The sequence below is a fragment of the Mauremys reevesii genome, linkage group 2, assembly GCF_016161935.1.
Source record: "Mauremys reevesii isolate NIE-2019 linkage group 2, ASM1616193v1, whole genome shotgun sequence".
Classification (NCBI taxonomy): domain Eukaryota; kingdom Metazoa; phylum Chordata; order Testudines; family Geoemydidae; genus Mauremys; species Mauremys reevesii.
This window is the reverse complement of record NC_052624.1, coordinates 113,656,841-113,676,271: the sequence shown is the minus strand read 5'-3', so window position 1 is coordinate 113,676,271 and position 19,431 is coordinate 113,656,841. Positions and strand designations below refer to the sequence as shown.

The window sequence follows — 19,431 nt, the reverse complement described above, 5'->3', positions numbered from 1 at the left end:
AATACTGAGAACCCCCCACACCCACTGAAGTCAGGATCTGGCCCTGGCTACCCGACTGGTGACACCCTACAAGCTTTGTGTCCGTCCCCTGTGGTGCCTGCTCCTGCCCCTGCCCTCATGATGGGCTCTTTCCCTCCATGTGTCTCAATAGCTCCATTCCTGTCCCCTCACGAGCTGGCTGCCCCGTACGGGGGTGGGCTGATTTCCCTGGGCTGGGGGACAGAGCCGGGCTCTGAGATAAAGCAGCCGATTTCCCTGCCACTTTCACACTCATCTCCCTAATTCAGAGAGAGGGAGAGAGAAAGAGTCACCATCTAAGCTGGGGTCGGTCTCAGAGGAGGAGGCTTCTTTCTGTAGGGTCCCATTGCCCAGCAGAGGGAGTCTCAAAGGAGGGGCCTTCTTTCTATTGCGGTTCCTCTTTCCCGCTACAGCGGGTCTAAGCAGAGAGCAGGGGCGGCTCTAGAGCCCAGCGGGGCAAGCACCCGCCTGGGGCGGCCCTTTCCCAGGGGGGCGGCAGGCTGGTCCGGTGGACCTGCCGCAGTCATGCCTGCGGGAGGTCCACCGGAGCCCGGGGACGACCGGACCTGCCGCAGTCATGACTGCGGACGGTCCGCTGGTCCCGCGGCTCGGCTGGACCTCCCGCAGGCATGACTGCGGCAGCTCAACCGGAGCTGCCGGACCCGCGAACCGTCGGCAGCTGCGGGAGGTCCAGCTGAGCCGCGCGACCAGCGGACCCTCCGCAGTCATGTCCGCGGCAGTTCCGCTGCTCCCGCGGCTCACGGGCATGATTGCTTGGGGCGGCCAAATTTGTAGAGCCGCCCCTGGCAGAGAGGCCTTAGTTCTAGAGGCGTCCCAATGGCCAGCTGGAGCTAGTCTCTCAGAGGCTTGTTTCCATGGGGTCCCATTGCCCAGCTGGGTTTCTTACCCCTCTTCTGGAGCAGGAGCCTGTGCAGACAATAGATCCCACCCCTGGCTTGCCAACTGATGTCACTGGCTGGGTGGGATACACAGAGACCCAGCTGCAGCATGAATTCACCTGCCTTGGAGAAGGTGGAGGAAGTCTGGTGGAAGGAGGAAGAGAGGGGAATCCATCAACATTCTCCCTTCAGCTCCCCAGCGCCCCTGGACCTGAGCTCTGCTCCCACCCCTGTGTAGGAGGCGCTGGGGGACAGGAACGAGAGCCCTCTTCCTCTCTGCCCCCAAGGGAGCTCGGAGCAAAGGGAGCAGGGCAAGGGCCCTCGCTGAGCACTCGCTGCCTTGTTGCTCCAGAATAACAAGGGCCCTGAGGCAAGGCACGACCCTGCCAGCCAGCGGCCTATGGAACGCAGTCCCTTACGGACCCAGGGGGGACCACTTAGCCAGGGGATGATGAACTTGACTCTGCAGGATGCTGGGATCAGAGGTCACTTACGTCAAATCCAGGCAGGGAGGTGGCAAACTGGAGCAAGGCCGCGCGGGTCTGTACGACCCTGGCTCTCTCCTGGGTGTTGTTTGACAGGAGAGAGGGATGGACGTGCTGCGGGAGAAGGAGGCAGGGGAGGGTCAGCGGGCAGGCGTACATGCTCTACAAACCAGCCTCTCCCCCTCCACAAGGGGCTGAGACTTTGTTCTCAGGTTGGAGTAGCCGAGCCCTGGTCGCAGAGCTTGAAAAGGGGGTTCAGTCTCTCAGGCCCCAGCCAGCCCTGGTGCTCACTGTTAGTGCTTAATGCAACCGTGCAGAGCTCTGGCTGACAGTCCCAGCTCCTTCCCCCTGCACTGGCAGCTCTGGGAACGTGTGGCCGGCTGGGTCCAAGCTGGGAGGACACAATGGAAACGTGGCTCTTCTAGTCTCTCCTTTGCTACCCTCCCACAGGGTTCAGGGGCAATTCCACCCCAGACCGTCCATTCTACTCACCTCCAGGAGGTGCTGCAGCTTCTCCATGGTGGGGGTCTCTATTAGCCGGTCCCTGAGGATGGTGTCCAGGCTTCGCGAATAGGGTTGTGCAGAGCCTGCAAGAAGAGGGAGCACCCGTCAGTCATGGGACATGGGGCTACACCAGTCAGGGGACAATTAGGAGGATTCTCCAGGAGTCCTGGCAAGACTCAAAAGGCACATCCTGGCCTCTCCCATTCACATCACTCCAGGGACACTTAGCAAGAGTTCATGGCCGGATGCCTGCTGCCTCATCAATCCTTGCACTTCGACACTGTCTGCGGGGACCTTGGCCTGTGTGGGACAAATGTCCCCACTTTGGGGTGCCAGATAACAGAGGAGATGTGTCCCCCACATTGGGGGTGAGGGATTCTCTGGTGCAAGACCTCCTGCCTGGGTGGGGATGGAACAAGGAGCAGGACAGACTGGGTGGCAGCGCAGCTGGGGGATTTTTGTACCTCAGCTCTGCCCTGGAGGTGCTGCTGGATCACCAAGATGGTATCTTCCTCAGGGCACAAATCCTACTCCTCCTCCTCCTCCTCACACTCCTCCTCTTCCTCCTCCTCAGGCCACGACACCTGGGAACTGGGGGTGTCTGCACCAGGGAAGGAAGGAGAAAGTTTAATCCCTTCTGCTGCTGGGGGGATGCAGTGGACAGAGAAGGCTCCATGTTTCCCCTTTTTCTGTAAGGAGCCCCATGGCAGCCAGGGCCCCACCCTGCCCTCCCAGAGACGCCCTCAGCCCCATCAGCCTCAGGGCCCCGTGGCAGTCAGCTCCCCCGCCCCCAACATGATCAGGGGAGGCTGGAGCTCCCCGACTCCGCCCAGCATCTGCTGCCTTGGGGCATGGCTGTGCAACCCCCTCTGGTGTTAGTGGGGCTCACGTGGGTCAGTCCCGGCGCCTTGGCGAGCCGATGGGCACAGGGTGTTACTAGTCCCCCACCGCCCCAGTCCTCCTCCCTTTCCCCTGGGTCTCCCCTCACCTCCAAAGAGGGAGCCTTCAAAGACAGGGCTGCCAGACCCCACGGAGGAGCTGCTGGCCCCGCAGGAGTATGCGGAGCTGCTGGTGTTTGTCACGCAGTCGCTCAACTCCTGCTCTGGGCTGGCAGGAGGCTCCTTCATGGCCAGGGTGGGGCTGGCAGGAGGCTTCTCAGTCGCCAGGGTGGGGATGGCGGGAGGCTCCTCAGTCGCCAAGGTGGGGCTGGAGGCTCCTCTATGGCCAGGGTGGGGCTGGCGGGAGGCTCCTCTGGGGCCAGGGTGGGGCTGGTGGGAGGCTCCTCCAGGGCCAGGGTGGGGCTGGAGCAGGGCCCCTCAGTTGCCATGGTGGTGGACGGCTCCTGCTGGGCCCTGGGGCGCAGCTCCTGGCTCCTTGGCTTTCTGCAAAGGAAGCCCCAGAGCTGCCTTCTCCGGCTCCTGCCCTCTCCTGGCTCTCTCCTCCACAGCTGAACCCGGGGCCACCTCCATTTCAGCCCAGAAGGTGCCTCAGGGTCAGCTAGCGGAGCTGCTGTCTTCCGCCTCCTCCAGCAGGCGACGCAGCTCCTCTCCTTACTCCGGCCACAAGCCTCTTCCCCGCCCGTGGGGACAGAGGGGCCGCTCTCCTCCTGGGAAGGCTGGCTGATGTTTTCTGCTGGCTCTGGAGCCACCTGCCCGGCCTTCCTCCTGAGCATCCGCCTTATTCGCTCCATCCTGGAACAGAGTGGGGAGCAGCCATGAGTCTGGCTTCAAAGCAGCCTCTCATTAACGAGCCTGCCTGCTCCCCTGCCCACCTCCCCTCTGCTGAGGCAATTTCTCCTCCCGACACATCCCATCCCAGGGCACAGGAAACCTCAAGCTGGGGAACAAACCCTGACAAGGGATGGGCTGGGAGCCCTAGTGGTGGGATATTCCCACCACACTGGGGATGGCTCTGGAGAACTCCACTTACTTGCTCTAGATCAGATGGAGCTGGATGGCAGATGCTCAGGGTTGCTCCTCCATTCACCCTCCTCGATCTCCTGCACCCAGCTGGCCGGCAACGGGTGCCGCTCAATGCCCTGCCAGCAGGGCAAGGGGTAGAAACCAGAGATTGAAACTGGCTGTGAAAACAATACAATGCCACTAGCGGAACACTCCTGGGACACTCCATACCTGTACCCGGGGCCACCTCCATTTGGGCCCAGAAGGTGCCTCAGGGTCAGCTAGGGGAGCTGCTGTCTTCCTCCTCCTCCAGAAAGCCAGAGCTGGGAAGTGCCAGCAGGACTCGATTCCCAGTCTCCCTAGCTCCGAGTGTGACCTGTTGTAGTGACTGACGGATTTGCTCCTCGTCTCCCATCCAAAGCCAATAATACATCTCTGGGTTGGCAGTCATGAGTTAGACCTTCTCAGCACCCCTCTGTCTCCCGCAGCCCTCAGCTGTTCCTTGGACTGCGGTGGCTTGGACGGTAACAGGAATGGATATTGTTACTGGCTCACTGGGTGGTTCTAGCCAATGAGGGTCTCAGTCTAGCCTCAGAGGCCCACACCCCCAGACACTACAGGTCAGGATGGATTGATTTCATTCCAAATGTTTTGTAGTTGTATTTTTGAGTTATTTTCCTAATGAGAGATTGATTCTCATGAAATTCTTAGTGGTGGCCGATGACAGAACACGGAGTAATGGTCTCAAGTTGCACTGTGGAAGGCTTAGCTTGGCTATTAGGAAACACTAGTTCACTAGGAGGGTGGTGAAGCCCTGGAATGGGTTCCCTAGGGAGGTGGTGGAATCTCCATCCTTACAAGTTTTTAAAGGTCAGCTTGACAAAGCCCTGGCTGGGATGATGAAGTTGGGGTTGGTCCTGCTTTGAGTAGGGGGGTTGGACTAGATACCTCCTGAGGTCTGTTCCAGCCCTAGTCTTCTATGATGCTAGGACTAGGGATCCATTCAAACATGTTGACTTGCTGGTTTTGCAGGACACAGAAAAACAAAAAGGTTGACTGAACCATTTGTTTTCCTTTCAAACAAACTGAGGTAAAGAAGTATCTCTAGTTCGTGCACTGAACTGATTGTTCCTGCTCATAATGTCCTTCCAGATTTTAGAAGTAGTAGCTCACACCTCCTCCTCTCTAGCGTTTATTCATATATTACAAGGGGAAAAGAAGCCTTCATCGTTTTCGAACCCCCAATCAATTTCTTACATTTGAATGAAGTAGCTACATCAACTGGAATGAAGAAAATATTCTTTCTGCACCCGCAGAAGAGGCTAGTGCTGCCAAAATCTGGCTGAGTGTTTCAATAACTTCTGGACCCCCAGGTGCTTACGCAATGACTTCCAACAGTTCAGTGCTTTGACTTCCTCTGACACTTGGCAGCAAACATGGATTTCTTCATATATGTAGTTATTTAAATTACTTTAATAGGCTGGAGCAACTAGAGGCCTTAATATCACTTGTCATCGTTTCAAATTTTATACTGGATAAGTTTTAAAAAAAAACTTTTTCAATATAAATTTAAAAAACCCAGTTTAAATAAAAAAAAATCTCTTTTGGGGGCGGGGTTTGGGTTGTGAAAAAGCCATTGATTGGATTGCCCTTGATTTTAGAAGAACTACTTCATCTGAGAGAATCAGAAACTGCTTGTATTCTGTTCAAGGAGAGGAGGCAGCAAAATTCATCCTAGCAGTAATTTGTTGGGCCTTATTTGCTCAGTCTTAAACAAACAAGTGTGCAAAACTCTAGCTAGTCTCTTTTATGTAGGCCCAGCTAAGAGGTGGTGGGAGGGGCAGGAATGCTGTCTCCGTCCCGGATCCAGTAGCAATTGCACAGGATATTGCCACAAAACCTACATTTTACTGCCAAACTCTCTAAGCCATTCCTCTTCTGCGCTTCCTGGTTTCTAACTTTCAAATCCACAAAACCTTCCCCTTGACAGTCACTGCCCAGGCGGTGCAGCAGGCAGAGGAACCTGAGCAGTAACATTGTGACACCAGAGGTAACTCAGCCACCTGTCGCTCCCTGACTCCACTAACCCTGAGCATAAACCCGAAGCCTGAGCCCTGCCTTGGGCATCGCTTCCACGGAAACCTGCAGGTTCATTTACTGACATGCAAATCACCTGTGGAGAGTTAGCACTGACTGGCTGAATTCACTCTCAAGTCACAATGCCTTTCAGCTTACAGCACTAATGGAAGGGGCCCAGGGTGGAAATCAGGCTTTTCTGGTGGCCCGTTTTCCAATTGAGAAGAGGGGACAAGAGGGAAGGAGGAAGAGGGAAGCTAAATGGTCACATTCCAAACGCCCCCAGCAAGTCACAGATTAATTCCAAGCCCAGAGGAAACCACTGTCGTCTGACTTTCTGTTTCACTTCGGCCATAGAATGTGCCTCAAAATAATTCCCATAGGAATTAGAGCAGATTTTTTAGTAAAACACCCGAGCTTGATTTTAAAATAGGCCAGTTGTGGAAAAACCAGCACAACCCTCATTGAATTGCTCCAAACTCTGATGTTAAAAATGCTCCTCGCCTTATTTCCAGTGTGTATTGGTCTAGCTTCAACTTCCAGCCATTGTCTGCTCATAACCTTTATCTAGCAAAGTGAAGATGGAGGCTTGCTGCAGCAAGGCTACAGGGCTCTGCGAGGTTCCCCCTGCCCCGCATCCCTGTCCTGCCTGGCTGTTGGCAAGGGAGCTCTGTGAGGTCACAGATGCCTCATTCATAGAATCATAGACTATCAGGGTTGCAAGGGACCTCAGGTGGTATGTAGTCCAACCCCCTGCTCAAAGCAGGACAAATTCCCAACTAACTGTCTTTGCTCAGTGGGCTGAGTTTCTGCCAAAAGCTTTTGTGAAGTAACTACCACACCCACCTTTCCCTGGCAGGCCTGACGTCTGCCCCTGGCCAGCCCTGCTGGATGTTTGAGCTGCACCCCGGATCACCCCACTTGCTCAGTAGCTTCCTTGAAAGGTGCAGAAAATATTGTCTTCCTTTCAGTTTATTCAAATCGTTCAGTTCAATCGACTAGTTTGCTGAAATTCAAGAAAGCCATTGGGAATTCACAAAACAGGCAAACTTGTTTTCCTCCCTCAATCTATGGATAAAAACTAGGGGATAGATCTACTGGTTCATCAATCTAGAAACATGTGGAGACAAGAATGTATCATTTCCGTTCACTAACCATGCATCAAATTGCCTTTGTTTAAGAAATCAGTCAGTTTGAAATGCAAAACATTTTGATACAACTTCTTTCTTATGCTTCTCTTTCTAGCTCTGGCATGGCCTTGCTGTGTGACCAAAGAGAGGTCACTTCTTTTCTCTTTCCCTCAGTATCCTGGGGGATGGAGAAAATTCTGTCAGTCCTAGCAGGAGAGAGATTTGAGCAAGTCAGGCGTGTTAGGGCTCTTGTGCTCTAAAGGACAATGGGCAATTGTTGTTTGGGGCAAGAATCCCGACGGATTTGTTACTTGTCCCGCAACCAAAGCCAATAACACCTCTTTGTATTTTCAGTCATGAGTTAGACATTCTCAGCACCCCTCAGTCTCCCGCAGCCCTCAGCTGTTCCTTGGATTAGGGAGGCTTGGATGCTAAGAGAACTGGAATTATTTTACTGGCTTCCTGGGTGTTACTAGCCCATGAGGGTCTCAATCTGGCCCCCAAGGCCCACACCCCAGACACTAAAGATCAGGATGGGTTGATTTCACTCAAAGTTTTTTGTATTTGCATTTTTGAATTATTTTCCTAATGAAAGATTGATTCTCACGGAATCTTAGAGTTGGCAGATGACAGAACAAGGAGCAATGCTCTCAAGTTGCAGTGTGGAAGGCTCGGATATTAGGAAAATCTTTTTCACTAGGAGGGTGGTGATGCCTTTGAATCTGCTAGGATAGAGTCCCCTATCTTGTACTTAGAGACTATATTTTTTCTTACCTTCTACACAGATGACAATGTCTTTGAAACAAATCCACACTGGAATGAAAAACACACGCACTGAATCTCCTGCACACCAACGTCTCTCGGTCCTCAGTGAGAGACGGCGAGCTGGAGGCTTGCTGCAGCAAGGCTACAGGGCTCTGCGAGGTTCCCCCTGCCCCGCATCCCTGTCCTGCCTGACTGTTGGCAAGGGAGCTCTGTGAGGTCACAGACGCCTCATCATCTTTGCCCAATAGGCTGAGTTCCTGCCAAAGGCCTTTGTGAAGTCACTGCCGCACCCACCTTTCCCTGATGTCTGCCCCTGGCCAGCCCAGCTGGATGTTTGAGCTGCACCCCGGATCACCCCACTTGCTCATTATTGATTCTGGGGAGCAAGCAGGCTACCCAGTAAAACAGCAGAGTCTGTTCCGCACCCCACACTGAGCTTTTCATAGAGGTTATGAAACAATTCGATCTCCTAATCTGGCCTCTATTTCTCAGGCTATGAAATTTCACACACTTTGCACCATATGAAGCCCAATTGCTTGTAAGTCACTAAAAGGCACCTTCCAGAATGACAGGCAGTTGTGATGTGAGGACACCAGGAAACAGAGACTCCATCTCTCCCCTGGGTAATTTGTTCCAGTGGCTAGTCTCCCTCACTGTCAAAAATGTGTGCCTACGTCTCATTTGAATTTGAAAATTTGAAAATCCAGCACAACCCTCAGTGAATTGCTCCAAACTCTGATGTTAAAAATGCTCCTCGCCTTATTTCCAGTGTGTATTGGTCTAGCTTCAACTTCCAGCCATTGTCTGCTCATAACCTTTATCTGGTAAAGCAAAGGTGGAGGCTTGCTGCAACAAGGCTAAAGGGCTCTGCGAGGTTCCCCCTGCCCCGCATCCCTGTCCTGCCTGGCTGTTGGCAAGGGAGCTCTGTGAGGTCACAGACGCCTCACTCATAGAATCATAGACTATCAGGGTTGCAAGGGACCTCAGGAGGTATGTAGTCCAACCCCCTGCTCAAAGCAGGACCAATTCCCAACTAATTGTCTTTGCTCAATGGGCTGAGTTCCTGCCAAAAGCTTTTGTGAAGTCACTGCCACACCCACCTTTCCCTGGCAGGCCTGATGTCTGCCCCTTGGCCAGCCCAGCTGGATATTTAAGCTGCACCCCGGATCACCCCACTTGCTCATTATTCATTCTGGGGAGCAACCACGATACCCAGTAAAACAGCAGAGTCTGTTCCACACCCCACACTGAGTTTTTCATAGAGGCATCGGTTGTAAAACAATTCAGTCTCCTAATGTGGCCTCTATTTCACGGGCTATGAAATTTCACTTTCTTAGCACCCAATTAAGCCCAATTGCTTGTAATTCACTAAAAGGCACCTTCCCAACCAGTTATGATGGTAGGACACCAGGAAACAGAGACTCCACCTCTCCGCTGGGTAATTTCTTCCAGTGGCTAGTCTCCCTCACTGTCATAATTACATTGGAAATTGACAACCTCTGATAAGGGCCCAATTTATGACAATCTTTAAAATAATTTAAATAGAAGAGAAAAAATAATATTCAGTAGAACATGTTCACTGCCAAGCTTTTCAGACAGTCGCACCACTGATATGATTTCTTAGGCCCTGGAAGCAAAGTTAGCTGAAATGCTAACCCAGCTTTGGGCAGCAGTAGCTTCCTTGAAAGGTGCAGAAAATATTGTCTTCCTTTCAGTTTATTCAAATCGTTCAGTTCAATTGACTAGTTTGTTGAAATTCAAGAAAGCCATTGGGAATTCACAAAACAGGCAAACTTGCTTTCCTCCCTCAATCTATGGATAAAAACAAGGGGATAGATCTACTGGTTCATAAATCTAGAAACACGTGGAGACAAGAATGTATCATTTCCGTTCACTAACCACACATCAAATTGCCTTTGTTTAAGAAATCAGTCAGTTTGAAATGCAAAACATTTTGATACAACTTCTTTCTTATGCTTCTCTTTCTAGCTCTGGCATGGCCTTGCTGTGTGACCAAAGAGAGGTCACTTCTTTTCTCTTTCCCTCGGTATCATGGGGCATGTAGAAAATTCTCTCAGCCCTAGCAGGAGAGAGATTTGAGCAAGTCAGGCGTGTTAGGGCCCTTGTGCTCTAAAGGACAATGGGCGATTGTTGTTTGGGGTAAGAATCCCGACAGATTAGTTACTTTTCCCCCAACCAAAGCCAATAACACATCTTTGTATTTTCAGTCATGAGTTAGACCTTCTCAGCATCCCTCTGTCTCCTGCAGCCCTCAGTTGTTCCTTGGATTAGGGAGGCTGGGATGCTAAGAGAACTGGAATTATTTTACTGGCTTCCTGGGTGTTACTAGTCCCTGAGGGTCTCAATCTGGCCCCCAAGGCCCACACCCCAGACACTAAAGATCAGGATGGGTTGATTTCACTCAAAGTTTTTTGTATTTGCATTTTTGAATTATTTTCCTAATGAAAGATTGATTCTCATGAAATCTTAGAGCTGGCAGATGACAGAACAAGGAGCAATGCTCTCAAGTTGAAGTGTAGAAGACTCGGATATTAGGAAAAACTTTTTCCCTAGGAGGGTGGTGATGCCTTTGAATCTGCTAGGATAGAGTCCCCTATCTTGTATCTATATCTAGAGCCTATATTTTTTCTTACCTTCTACACAGATGACAATGTCTTTGAAACAAATCCACACGGGAATGAAAAACACACGCACTGAATCTCCTGCACACCAACGTCTCTCGGTCCTCAGCGAGAGACCGCGAGCTGGAGGCTTGCTGCAGCAAGGCTACAGGGCTCTCCGAGGTTTCCCCTGCCCCGCATCCCTTCCTGCCTGGCTGTTGGCAAGGGAGCTCTGTGAGGTCACAGACGCCTCATCATCTTTGCCCAATAGGCTGAGTTCCTGCCAAAGGCCTTTGTGAAGTCACTGCCGCACCCACCTTTCCCTGATGTCTGCCCCTGGCCAGCCCAGCTGGATGTTTGAGCTGCACCACGGATCACCCTACTTGCTCATTATTGATTCTGGGGAGCAAGCAGGCTACCCAGTAAAACAGCAGAGTCTGTTCTGCACCCCACACTGAGCTTTTCATAGAGGTTATGAAACAATTCGATCTCCTAATCTGGCCTCTATTTCACAAGCTATGAAATTTCACACACTTTGCACCAAATGAAGCCCAATTGCTTGTAAGTCACTAAAAGGCACCTTCCAGAATGACAGGCAGTTGTGATGTGAGGACACCAGGAAACAGAGACTCCATCTCTCCCCTGGGTAATTTGTTCCAGTGGCTAGTCTCCCTCACTGTCAAAAATGTGTGCCTACGTCTCATTTGAATTTCTCTGGCTTCAGCTGGCAGCTGTTGGTTCTTGTTGTGCCTTTTTTGGCTAGATCGAATTAGCCCTGCCCCGTGAAATCCGATCTCCCTGTCCTGCTGGACCCCCCAGCCAGGAGAACCCAGTAGGGGCCTCCTAGCTGTTTCTCTGCCCGGCTGGGGACAGGACTTCCTCTCCGTGGGGATATCAGACGCACCTGCCGAGGCAATGCAGAAGTGAGCGCGCTGCATCAGCCCGGCGTTGGGCTCAGGGCTTTGCTCTTGGCAGTTCTGCTCCAGTCACGTCTCTGGGTGCCCGGACTCAGAGCTTCTGGCCCCCTGTGGCTGCAGCCAGTGCTGGGGCACCGGGATCAGGACTTCCATGCCCCTCCCCACTCCTGCTGGCGCTCTGGGTGCCTGGGCTTGCGGCTTCTGCCCGGCATCTGCAGCAGGGGCTCGGGGCTTCCCTTGCAGTTCCTTCTGGGGCTCAGGGGTCCATTTCTCTGGATGCCCCGAAAATGGTAGGAGCCGAGGTGCTCCCAAGTAGTAGGTAGGAGCTGAGGTGCTGCCAACAGCAGGGACCCACCTGCACATCTGGGAACCTCCTCTAGCTTCAGAAAGGTTGCTGGCTGCTGCCCTTGGAGCCCAGGTCTGAAGGCAGCACAGAAGTGAGGGTGACAATGCTGTGAGCCCCCCACAACAACCACTGAACTCCCCCGTTCTCCCAGTTTGGTCAGCACCCCCATGGTTACAATGCCAGGAAATGTCAGGTGGAAACATCTGAAATGGTGACGTTGGTCAATTTCAAGGCCAGAGGTTTGTAAATTAGTCAAAGTGAGCCCTGAATGTGGTAGGGACCTGGCTATTATGGATGCCCGAGCAGGTTTGCACTCCCAGTTCTCTTGAAAGGCCGTGGAGAATTCCTGCCGCCTGAGACACTTCCCAGAATAAGCTACCAGGACTGGGGGGGAAATGAAGGAAACCAACCAAAGCCTGAGCTAGGATGGAGAGCATTGATCCAAGCCTTGTTTGAACCCCTCCACCCCCACCTGCCTGCCTGCCTGCGGTGAAACTGACAGAGGGACACTGATTTCTAGTTGTGAACTTGCTACAGACCGTGGGCTTCAGCACAAGCCGTACAGCCCATACTCTGAACTCTTGGATAAACAGCAAAGCTGGCTTTTCCCAAACCTTTCCCCCCAGTGCCCTGCATCCACTTGGGATTGTGCCCAGCAGAGGCTGGTGGAGGGGAGGGGAAGGGAGAGGAGGCCATGCAAATGTTGTGGCGTCTGCACTTCCCCCCTGACACACACACAGCAATGCAGGGCATAATATCCAGGACAGTAGATTATTTGGCCATAACCTACCAAATCCTCAGTGTTGAAAGTCCAATTTCTCTAGAAAACAATGGAAGGGAGGGGTTAGGGAGTTGCAGTAACCACCTGGACTTCCAATCTCTGGCCAGGCACATCCCCGTCTCCAGAGTTTTCACTGCTATCGTCTCCAAACTGGTCCTCCTGATCTAATGTGAGGTCAAATCCTGGCCTTTAGGGACATTGGCAGGATCTTCCCTGTTCCCAGCTGCAGCATCACCCTCGTTATCCTGCCTGATAAGTATCCCGCCAGGGCTCAGCTAAATGGCATGTGGCATGACAGGCTCTTTGCTGAGGGCCCTTGACAGCACTCAATCGAGATCTGAATCGGACGGGCACGTGCAGCTGCATTTCCTTACTTTTTACTGGGCTCCTGGACCCTCTCATGCTGCTGCTGCAAATGTTCCTTCTCGCTCAGCACTGAGCATCAGAATGCTCCTTGCCCTTTGGCTGTGCGACACACAGACGTCTAGTCCTGCCTCTCTGAAAGTAACTTTCTTCACAGCTCTAATCCTGGCAGATATTGTTTAAAATCTTCCCCTGCTCCTCTAAGGCCTTGTCTACACTACAAGACTATTTTGAATCAACTTAGTTCGAATTTGTGGATTCGACCTTATGAAGTCGAATTTGTGTATCCATACTAAATACACTAATTCGAATTTCTGAGTCCACATTCACGGGGCCAGCGTCGACTTTGGAAGCGGTGCACTGTGGGAAGCTATCCCACAGTTCCCGCAGTCCCCGCTGCCCATTGGAATGCTGGGTAGAGCCCCCAATGCCTGCTGGGGGGAGAAATGTGTCGAGGGTGGTTTGGGGTAAGTGTCGTCATTGAACCGTCAATCACAACCTCCCTCCCTCCCTCCTTGAAAGCGCCTGCGGGCAATCTGTTCGTGCACTTTTCTGGTCAGTGACAGCGCGGACGCCACAGCACTGCAAGCATGGAGCCCGCGATCATCGCCGTTTTCTCCTCCTCGCACTTTATCCTCCACCTCTTCCACAGTCAGCTGCTGAGAAATTGGGCTACTTTTCAATGGTGCTGCAAGCACTGGGGGACCATAGGGAACATTTTACAAACATCAACGTCGGGTGGCCGGGCAAGGTTCATGATGTGTGTGTTTTCAGGAACTGTGGGCTGCTCAGACGCCTGCAGGAAGGTAGTTTCTTCCCGGACCAGGAAATAACTGTTGTGGATGTGCAGATGCCTATAGTCATCCTCGGGGACCCAGCCTGCCCACTAATGCACTTGCTCATGAAGCCCTATACAGGCGCCTGGGACAGCGACAAGGAACTCTTCAAATACCAGCGAGCAGCGAGCAGCGTGACCTGTGACTGTTCAGTTTCTTTACAGAGAAGCTGAACCTGCCCCTGTTTCTTTACCCAGTTACTGTTGACTCTCCTCTTTGGTTACATACTCCGTTCACCCCGTTACCCCCACTTCCAGCACACGTGTAAAAATAAAATACATGTCCCATTATTACTTAACAAAGGTTTCTTTATTCATGACTTTTCGTGAAAGGGTTGAAACTGGGACGCAGGCTGTGCTGGGTAGGGTGTGCGGTGATGTAAAGACCGCCTCTAAACTCAAGGAATGACAGGCTCCTGCTCCTAGAGCGGTCCGCAGTGCCGGAATGCTTCTTTCAACGGAGCCTGCCATCCCTCTTTATGGAATTCTGTGTGCGGGCGGATATGTGACCTTGTGGTGGAGGAGGACGGATACAGATTCCTCAGCTGCGTAACTCAGCGGTCCAGGACAAGGACTGCTGTATAAGATCTGTAACCGCCCTCCCCCGCTGCAAAGTCACATCTCCCCCACCCACACAGATCCTGGAAACCACCTCCAAAAACCGACCAGGGTGCCTACTGACTGCACCGTGTGTGTGACCCGCTGCTGATCCTGCCCCCGTGTCTGTACCCTGGGAAAGGTGACTGTCCTATGCAATTAACCACCCCCTTCCCCACGCCCCCCATTCAAACACAGCCTTCTTTGAAAAAACATAACGGAAACAGTAATTAACAGCAAAGCATTTTTATTAATTAAGTAGACAGTTAGGGGATGGGACTGGGATTGGGACTACTGTGAGTCTGGAAGTGAAGGACTTCGGCAAATGTAGGGTATGAGAGCTTTTGGGTACTTGAGCACTGTGCTGTGGTGCAGTGACAGTATTCACGTCCCCGGCCGCCCCTCCTCCTGATTATTTTCGGTGAGGGGGGTATGGGACTTTGTGGCGGGGGAGGGCGGTTGCACATACACTGTGGGGGGGCTCTGTCCTCCTGGCTGCGGTCCTGCAGAACATCCACAAGGCGCCTGAGCGTGTCCGTTTGCTCCCTCACTAGTCCAAGCAGCGTTTCAGTCGCCTGCTTGTCTTCCTCACGCCACCTCTCCTCCTGTTCGCTGTGTGAGCGCTGGCACAGAGAGACGGTCTCCCTCCACTGGCTCTGCTGGTCCGCCTCTGCTAGGTAGCAGCCCATACGTTCCTCGAACATCTTGTCCCTTGTCTTTTTCTTTCGCCGCCTAATCTTTGCCAGCCTCTGCGAGGGGGATGCTGTGGCAGGTCTGGAGACAGTGGAAGCTGTGAGATGGGAAACAGGGAGTGAATTCCTTGCAAAGATACATTTTTGCGAACAATTAACTGAGTCTAGGCTGTCTCTGTGAATTCTGGGTTGAGACCCCTGTGCCTGCTGGGGCACAAATCATTTTCGCGGTGGATACTGGGTAAATGTCGCCAGTCATTCCTTCCTCCGGGAAAGCAACGGCAGACAATCATTTCAAGCCCGTTTTCCCAGAATTGCCCTGGCATACGCCATAGCGTGGCAACCATGGACACTGTTTTGCCTTTTGTGTATGTTGCCGAACTATGCCCTGACCCACCGCAGACACTGTGTTTGACCCTAGAAGCATTTGGAGCTCATCCAAGAATGCAAATACTTTTCGGAGACAGCAGGAACTGTGGGATACCTTGCGTCCTCATTCCCCCCTCCCTCCATGAGCGTCCATTATATTCTTTGGCTTTCCGTTACGCTCGTCACGCAGCTGCGTGCTGAGTCTGTGCTATGCCGTCTGTCCGTAGATTTTTTAAAAATACTTTGGACCAGGCGTAAAATTACAGTAATTACCCTAATTAGATGCAGGAGTCTCCGAGCGAGATCACCCTGAGGAGGGTCACTGAAGGAGATAGAGAGCGCATGCTGCGTGAAAGCTAGCACGAAGCAGGGCCCGATGCAGCTGTGCTCGGGGAGGCAGTGCTCCCTGAGTTCCTCATGAAAGCCTTGCGCGGAAAACTGTGCTACCACGGAGCACCCAATAAGGCAGGAACCTCCTGCTGATGCTTTTCCATTAACGCAAGGAGAGCTTCGTGGAGATCTCCAAGGATGATTTCTGTTCTATCCCCATATCTAGTGAGACCTACTTTTCACACAGTTAAGATTCCTGTTATATTAAGAATAAAAGTTAACATGGTTACAGCACTTACCGACTGCTCCTTCCCCTGATTCAGGGTCCGGGTTAATGGCCGGGGAGGGTTGTTGGGGGATCTCCGTGACGGTGATGAAGAGATCCTGGCTGTCGGGGAAACCAGCGTTGTAAGCGCTCTCGCCTGCCTCGTCCTCCACAAACCCTTCCTCATCTTCCCCGTCCGCAAACATCACCGAGGAACTGGCCGTCGACACTGTCCCATCGTCAGAGTCCACGGTCACTGGTGGGGCAGTGGTGGCAGGCTCCGTAGCGTCCGTTTGCCGCTTTGATTTTTTGGTAGCCTTGTCTGGGGTCCTTGATTTTCACGCGGCGCTGCATTGAATCCCGCCTGTATCCTCTGTCTCTCATGGCTTTGGAGACCTTCTCGTAGGTCTTCGCATTCCCTGTTTTGGAGCGCAGCTCCGAAAGCACAGACTCCTCGCCCCACACACCGATCAGATCGAAGAGTTCCCAGTCAGTCTATGCTGGGTCCCTCTTTCTATTCACAGATAACATGAACTCCTCTGCTGGAGAGCTCTGCATCGTTGCAGGTGCTGCGGAGCTCGCCCCGATGTCCAGCCAGGACGTCAGATTCAAAGTGCCCAGACAGGAAAATGAATTCAAATTTTCCCGGGTCATTTCCTGTGTGGCTGGTCAGAGAATCCAAGATCGGACTGCTGTCCAGAGCGTCAACAGAGTGGTGCACTGTGGGATAGCTCCCGGAGCTACTAAGTTCGATTTGCATCCACACCTAGCCTAATTTGAGCTAGCCATGTCGAATTTAGTGTTACTCCACCTGCCGGGGTGGAGTACCAAATTCAAACTAAAGAGCCCTCTAGTTCGAATTAAATGGCTTCCTGGTGTGGACGGTTGAGTGGTTAGTTCGAATTAAAGCTGCTAAATTCGAATTAAAGTCCTAGTGTAGACCAGGCCTGAGTGTATTTGTGATTGGACGTGATTATTGCTAGGGGGGGATTTTCAGACAGATGAACTGCATGAAACAGAGGGAAAGACAAAGAAAAGCATCAACATGTCTAAGAACTTGAACAATATTTGAAGACCATATATTGGTGTCTAACTACCTCCTGCTGCCAGGAAATGCAACTGGTATTTTAACGACACACTCACTCCACTTGTGCCTGACCTAAGATTCAGAGCTCTGAGGAATTCTGTCCCCTGGTGTTGGCAGAACAAATAAACCTCACCTCCCATTACGCAATCCATTTGTGTTCAAGAAAGAGAGATCTCTATTTTGCAACAACTTTTAACATTACGGGGGAAAGACTAAGGTGGGTGGTCTATTTTTCTTTCAGTTCTAATACTGAAGGAGATCTCCAAAATCCATTCTGTCGACCAAGACAAAAGATTGTTTTTCTGTTCTCAAAGTGCTGATGCTTTTGACCCCAAAATGTTGTCTTTGTATTCTCTCACAAAATAACTTGCAGTGAAATGGGACCAACTGCCTAAACTGTCCTGAACTCTGCATGAAAAAAAGACAGTACCATATGGAATGGGCTTCCCCAGTGCACCATTCTCTGCCCCCATGGAAGGTCTCATGGGTTCGGGGTGGATACACACCGACAATGGAATGAAATCTCTCTTGCATAGTTGAGTTTTCTTCTTAGTTTGAAGAAGGAGAAGGAACAGGAAAATCTGGACCCACCTAGCTTCCAAGGGAACCAGATTTCTTGATGCTGTTTGACCTGCAATTAATTGTGGCCCTTTAGGTGGAGATCAGTGGATTCTCTAAGAAGCTGCTTTATGACTCTGCTAAAGAACTATCTTCTGAGAAGGACAGGCTGGTCCTCCCACTGTCTCCACTCACTCACGGTAAATTATAGAGATTTGTAGCCGTAGGTTGTACAGGATGATAAGATACTGCATGGGAGAGAGGCAGATGTTTTACTTAGTATTCATTAGGGTCCTTTCTGACTTCTTATAAATAGCATAGCTCTTGATTTAGTTATGGAAAGGTGCTAGAGTGCTAATATGAGGCTTAAATCTACCACTCCAAGCACCCCCCTGCCATAGATCAGGTGGCTGTGGTGACACCTGGCTTTTTAGTTTCATAAGAAGAAAGTTATATTTGCAATTGCTGACTTTGCATTGTTTGTGGTTGGCATTTCTAAAATGCTGACTTGGGAAAAAAAACGTGCAATTGTCAATTGCTTTGAAGCAAGCAGCCTTTGGAAATTCCACAATGCTCACCTCCTTCTTTTTAAAGTAATTCTTTTTCTCTGCCATTGTCTTTTAGTTCAGTTTCTCTAAATAGCTACAGTATTAGCGGGATTCACTTAGAGATGAGACGTTTTCACTTTTCTAGCAATTTTTGCTCTTTCTACATGTAAATGATTCTTGAATTAATTTCTTTTCTATCCCACATTACATCACAGTTAGGAGGGAACATGGCATTTGAAAGTGTTCTGGATATTGCATTGTTATAACAAGGTAAGAGTTGATGTTTTAGGATCAGTTCTGAAACCTGGAAATGATAACGGATATAATAATATATTAATATTCCATTTGGTGGAAAAATCCTTTATTTTTCAATTGTCTGTTTAATATAATGTTTTTTTCTCTTGATTTTTTCTGATGGGTTCCTATTATGGTGAAACATGATTAGTCCCAACAGGACAATTGAAACTTGTGTGTGTGTTTGCGCGCGCGCGCACACGCACTCACATGCGTTTTAATTTTTCACATTGACAAGGTAAAGAATTGTAGAAATCTAGTACCAAAATAGCCACCTTACTAGGAAAGAGGGCTTCCAGATGAGTGTGACTTTATGTTTCCATTTCCATATGGAAATTTTGATTCCTATCTTTGGTGTTTCTTTGTCTCATGGAGAAATGCAAGAACTTTGTTACTGGCGACCTTGTTCATAACCATAGATGGGCAAATCTGAAAAAAACTAGGAACTGTACTAAGAAGCCGCCAAAGAAGACCAGTTTGTGCAGAAGATGCATATCTCAGGGAAATTACTGAATATTCATGCAAATATATTGTTCACCATGTTTTTATTTGCAAGACTTTAACCCAAAATGATCTCAAAGTATTACAGTGCTTGAATGAAAAGTCCACCAGCTATTCCAGTTTATAGCAGCTCAGAATCTGGCTCCATAACTTTACTTTTAAAGAGATTTCAGGAAGGAGCCCACGTAGAGAGGTGGTTGGGTGGGTCTGGCTGTATTTTGCATTGGCTGAGTTGGCCAGTGGACTGGTCATGCCATTTTGTTATGGATATTGTTTCATTAATGATCTGGAGGATGGCATGGACTGCACTCTCAGCAAATTTGCAGATGACACTAAACTGGGAGGAGTGGTAGATACGCTGGAAGGTAGGGATAGGATACAGAGGGACCTAGACAAATTAGAGGATTGGGCCAAAAGAAACCTGATGAGGTTCAACAAGGACAAGTGCAGAGTCCTGCACTTAGGACGGAAGATTCCCACGCAGTATTACAGACTAGGGACCGAATGGTTAGGAAGCAGTTCTGCAGAAAAGGACCTAGGGGTTACAGT

General features: G+C 50.8%; 1 long non-coding RNA gene across 1 annotated transcript; it reads right to left on the bottom strand.

The window, feature by feature from the left end:
* Nucleotides 1–1,050: 1,050 nt before the first annotated feature.
* Nucleotides 1,051–10,576, bottom strand: LOC120398057. The gene is made up of 7 exons (XR_005594166.1): nt 10,433–10,576; nt 3,836–3,986; nt 2,895–3,597; nt 2,371–2,507; nt 1,895–1,989; nt 1,412–1,516; nt 1,051–1,061 (listed from the first exon to the last, which is right to left on the bottom strand). It is a non-coding gene; the product is annotated as an uncharacterized LOC120398057 (long non-coding RNA).
* Between the last annotated feature and the right edge of the window lie 8,855 nt (nt 10,577–19,431).